This window comes from Haliotis rufescens, unplaced genomic scaffold (genome assembly GCF_023055435.1).
Source record: "Haliotis rufescens isolate VD_foot unplaced genomic scaffold, xgHalRufe1.0.p SCAF_13, whole genome shotgun sequence".
Lineage (NCBI taxonomy): Eukaryota > Metazoa > Mollusca > Gastropoda > Lepetellida > Haliotidae > Haliotis > Haliotis rufescens.
Genome location: NW_025963813.1, coordinates 40,032,391 through 40,039,209, shown reverse-complemented (window position 1 = coordinate 40,039,209; position 6,819 = coordinate 40,032,391).

Genomic DNA, 6,819 nt, shown 5'->3' with positions numbered 1-6,819 from the left:
ATAATGTAAAACCTATCTCTGATACACACAGCTGTATAACATAGATACAAGTATACACACAGACACATCATGTAAAACCTTTCTCTGATACTAACAGCTGTATAACATATATACAAGTGTACAAAAAGAAACATGATGTAAAACCTTTCTCTGACACAATCACCTGTATAACATAGAAAGAAGTGTACAGACAAACACATAATGTAAAACCTATCTCTGATACACCCAGCTATATGACATAGATACAAATGTACACAGAGACACATAACGTAAAACCTATCTATGATACACACATATGTATCAAATGGATGCAATTGTACACACAGGCAAATAATGTAAAACCTAACTCTGATACACACAATTTTTTAACATGGTTACAAGTGTACACACAGACATATAATGTAAAACCTTTCTCTGATACACACAGCTGTATATCATAGATACAAGTGTACACAAAGAAAGAATATGTAAAACCTTTCTCTGACACTATCCCCTTTATAACATAGACACAAGTGTACACACAGACACATAATGTAAAACCTATCTCTGACACCTTTACCTGTATAACATAGATACAAGTGTACACACAGACACATAATTTAAAACCTATCTCTGATACACACAGCTGTATAACATTGATACAAGTGTACACATAGACACATAATGTAAAACCTATCTCTGATACACACAGCTGTATAACATTGGTACAAGTGTACACACAGACAGATAATGTAAAACCATTCTATCATACAAACAGCTGTATAACATGGATGCAATTGTACAAACAGACACATAATTTAAAACCTTTCTCCGATACACAAAGCTGTATTACATAGATACAATTATACACACAGACACATAATGTAACACCTTTCTCTGATACTCACAGCTGTATAACATTGGTACAAGTGTACACACAGACACATGATGTAAAACCTATCTGTAAGATACACAGCTCAAAAACATGGATACACGTGTACACATAGACACATAATGTAAAACCTATCTCCGATACTCACAGCTGTATCACATATATACAAGTGTACAACAAGAAACATGATGTAAAACCTTTCTCTGATACAATCAACTGTATAACATAGAGAGAAGTGTACACACAAAAACATAAAGTAAAACCTATCTCTGATACACCCAGCTATGTAACATAGATACAAATGTACACAGAGACACATAATGTAAAATTCTCCTATGATGCAAACAGATGTATAACATGGGTGCAATTGTACACACAGACACATAATTTAAAACCTATCTATGATACACACAGCTGTATAACATTGATACAAGTGTACACACAGACACATAATGTAAAACCTAAATCTGATACACACACTTTTTTAACATGGATACAAGTGTACACACAGACACATAATGTAAAACCTTTCTCTGATACACACAGCTGTATATCATAGATACAAGTGTACAAAAAGAAACTTGATGGAAAAACCTTTCTCTGTGACTATCACCTGTATAACATAGATACAAGTGTACACACAGACACATAATGTAAAACCTATCTCTGATACACACAGCTGTATTACATTGATACAAGTGTACACACTGACATATAATGTAAAACCTTTCTCTGATACTCACAGCTGTATAACATTGGTACAAGTCTACACACAGACACATAATGTAAAACCCTACTATGTTGCAAACAGATGTATAACATGGATGCAATTGTACACACAGACACATAATTTAAAACCTTTCTCTGATACACACAGCTGTATAACATTGATACAAGTGTACACATAGACACGTAATGTAAAACCTATCTCTGATACACACAGCTGTATAACATTGGTACAAGTGTACACACAGACAGATAATGTAAAACCATTCTATCATACAAACAGCTGTATCACATGGATGCAATTGTACAAACAGACACATAATTTAAAACCTTTCTCCGATACACAAAGCTGTATTACATAGATACAATTATACACACAGACACATAATGTAACACCTTTCTCTGATACTCACAGCTGTATAACATTGGTACAAGTGTACACACAGACACATAATGTAAAACCTATCTGTAAGATACACAGCTCAAAAACATGGATACAAGTGTACACATAGACACATAATGTAAAACCTATCTCCGATACACACAGCTGTATAACATAGATACAAGTGCACACATAGACACATAAAGTAAAACCTATCTCTGATACACACAGCTGTATAACATAGATACAAGTATACACACAGACACATAATGTAAAACCTTTCTCTGATACTCACAGCTGTATCACAGATATACAAGTATACAAAAAGAAACATGACGTAAAACCTTTCTCTGACACAATCACCTGTATAACATAGATACAAGTGTACAAACGAAAACATAAAGTAAAACCTATCTTTGATACACCCAGCTATATAACATAGATACAAATGTACACAGAGACACATAATGTAAAACCTTTCTCTGATACTCACAGCTGTATAACATTGGTACAAGTCTACACACAGACACATAATGTAAAACCTTTCTCTGATACTCACAGCTGTATAACATTGGTACAAGTCTACACACAGACACATAATGTAAAACCCTTCTATGATTCAAACAGATGTATAACAAGGATGCAATTGTACACACAGACACATAATTTTAAACCTATCTATGATACACACAACAGTATATCATTGATACAAGTGTACACACAGACACATAATGTAAAACCTAAATCTGATACACACACTTTTTTAACATTAATACAAGTGTACACACTGACAAAGAATGTAAAACCTTTCTCTGATACACACAGCTGTATATCATAGATACAAGTGTACACACAGACACATAATGTAACAACTATCTCTGATACACAAAGTTGTATAACATAGATACAAGTGTACACACAGACACATAATGTAAAACCTTTCTCTGATACTCACAGCTGTATCACATATATACAAGTGTACAACAAGAAACATGATGTGAAACCTTTCTCTGATACAATCAGCTGTATAACATAGAGAGAAGTGTACACACAAAAACATAAAGTAAAACCTATCTCTGATACACCCAGCTATGTAACATAGATACAAATGTACACAGAGACACATAATGTAAAATTCTCCTATGATGCAAACAGATGTATAACATGGGTGCAATTGTACACACAGACACATAATTTAAAACCTATCTATGATACACACAGCTGTATAACATTGATACAAGTGTACACACAGACACATAATGTAAAACCTAAATCTGATACACACACTTTTTTAACATGGATACAAGTGTACACACAGACACATAATGTAAAACCTTTCTCTGATACACACAGCTGTATATCATAGATACAAGTGTACAAAAAGAAACTTGATGGAAAAACCTTTCTCTGTGACTATCACCTGTATAACATAGATACAAGTGTACACACAGACACATAATGTAAAACCTATCTCTGATACACACAGCTGTATAACATTGGTACAAGTGTACACACAGACACATAATGTAAAACCTATCTGTAAGATACACAGATCAAAAACAAAGATACAAGTGTACACATACACACATAATGAAAAACCTATCTTTCATACACACAGCTGAATAACATAGATACAGGTGTATACACAGAAACATAATGTACAACCTATCTCTGACACATTCACCTGTATAACAGGGATACAAGTGTACACTCATACACATAATGTAAAGCCTTTCTCTAATACACAGAGCTGTATCACATAGATACAAGTGAACAAAAAGAAACATGATATAAAACCTTTCTCTGACACAATCACCTGTATAACATAGATACAAGTGTTCACACAGGCACATAAAGTAAAACCTATCTCTGACACATTCAGCTGTATAACATAGATACAAGTGTACACACATACACATAATGTAAAACCTTTCTCCGATACATTCACCGGTATAACATGGATACAAGTGTACACATAGACACATAATGTAAAACCTATCTCTGATACACACAGCTGTATAACATAGATACAAGTATACACACAGACACATCATGTAAAACCTTTCTCTGATACTAACAGCTGTATAACATATATACAAGTGTACAAAAAAAAACATGATGTAAAACCTTTCTCTGACACAATCACCTGTATAACATAGATACAAGTGTACACACATACACATAATGTAAAACCTTTCTCCGATACATTCACCGGTATAACATGGATACAAGTGTACACATAGACACATAATGTAAAACCTATCTCTGATACACACAGCTGTATAACATAGATACAAGTATACACACAGACACATCATGTAAAACCTTTCTCTGATACTAACAGCTGTATAACATATATACAAGTGTACAAAAAGAAACATGATGTAAAACCTTTCTCTGACTAAATCACCTGTATAACATAGAAAGATGTGTACAGACAAACACATAATGTAAAACCTATCTCTGATACACCCAGCTATATAACATAGATACAAATGTACACAGAGACACATAACGTAAAACCTATCTATGATACACACATATGTATAAAATGGATGCAATTGTACACACAGGCAAAAAATGTAAAACCTATCTATGATACACACAGCTGTATAACATTGATACAAGTGTACACACAGACACATAATGTAGAACCTAACTCTGATACACACAATTTTTTAACATGGTTACAATTGTACACACAGACACATAATGTAAAACCTTTCTCTGATACACACAGCTGTATATCATAGACACAAGTGTACACAAAGAAAGAATATGTAAAACCTTTCTCTGACACTCTCCCCTTTATAACATAGATACAAGTGTACACACAGACACATAATGTAAAACCTATCTCTGATACACACAGCTGTATAACATTGATACAAGTGTACACACAGACACATAATGTAAAACCTATCTCTGATACACACAGCTGTATAACATTGGTACAAGTGTACACACAGAAACATAATGTAAAACCCTTCTATGATACAAACAGCTGTATAACATGGATGCAATTGTACACACAGACACATAATTTACAACCTTTCTCTGATACACAAAGCTGTATTACATAGATACAAGTATACACACAGACACATAATGTAAAACCTTTCTCTGATACTCACAGCTGTATAACATTGGTACAAGTGTACACACAGACACATAATGTAAAACCTATCTGTAAGATACACAGCTCAAAAACATGGATACACGTGTACACATAGACACATAATGTAAAACCTATCTCTGATACACACAGCTGTATAACATAGATACAAGTATACACACAGACACATAATGTAAAACCTTTCTGTGATACTCACAGCTGTATCACAGATATACAAGTGTACAAAAAGAAACATGATGTAAAACCTTTCTCAGACACATTCAGCTGTATAACATAGATAGAAGTGTACACACAAAAACATAAAGTAAAACCTATCTTTGATACACCCAGCTATATAACATAGATACAAATGTACACAGAGACACATAATGTAAAACCTATCTATGATACACACAGCTGTATAACATTGGTACAAGTGTACACACAGACACATAATGTAAAACCTTTCTTTGATACTCACAGCTGTATAACATTGGTACAAGTCTACAAACAGACACATAATGTAAAACCCTTCTATGATTCAAACAGATGTATAACAAGGATGCAATTGTACACACAGACACATAATTTAAAACCTATCTATGATACATACAGCAGTATATCATTGATACAAGTGTACACACAGACACATAATGTAAAACCTTAATCTTATACACACACTTTTTTAACATTAATACAAGTGCACACACAGACACATAATGTAACAATTATCTCTGATACACACAGCTGTATAACATAGATACAAGTGTACACATAGACACATAATGTAAAACCTATCTCTGATACACACAGCTGTATAACATAGATACAAGTATACACACAGACACATAATGTAAAACCCTTCTCTGACGCAATCAGCTGTATAACATAGATAGAAGTGTACACACAAAAACACGCATGCGTCAATCTGCAAGGTTGGTGAAAATCTGCTCTCGCAAAATACCTAGTTCTCTGCTTCTAATACTTCTATCAACAAGCTCCAAGATGCATTAAAATGATGCCCCTGAAGCGCTGAACAGAATTATGGTATGTAAAATGAAAAACAATGCATATCTTGCATGGTAACTTGTTGCAAAGTTTCAAAATGTGAGTTCTAAGTTTAAAATGCTGAGCCAAGGAGGGAGAGTTGTACCCAAGCCTGTCCAGCCAGCCAAGCCGCAGACCCTGGACTGATTGATAAACAATAGACCTCACTACAACACAATGAGCGGCTCCGAGAGTGACGAGGGAGACACTCGTTATTACACACAACCAGTGGAGGATATAGACAATGACATATTCCGTGAGATACACCAGAAGCTTGGACAACTTGACAGGATTTCATTCGAAAGTGAATTGGTCGAGTTATATACAGGGGATGAAGACAAGCTGAACGAGGTGAGATACAGTCTTTATGATATAGCCAAGGAGAGGTGTCAAAATGTGCCCATTGGATTTCTTATGAAGAGGGTACAAAGGGAAAACTCAAGAAAAAGCATAACAGAGAAATATGCTTCAGATGTGTTTTATCTATACGGATTTATAACAGGATCTGTCCACCCTGACGTCCTCCAGAAAGAGGTTTTGAATAAGCAAAAGAGCCGAAACCCTGAGGACACTGTCATTGATTCTGTTTCTTGCCAACAAGAAAAACAATCACAGAAGACTATGGACATTACATCACTCATGTTTGCTCAAGTTTTAGAAATGCATGATTGCTTAATG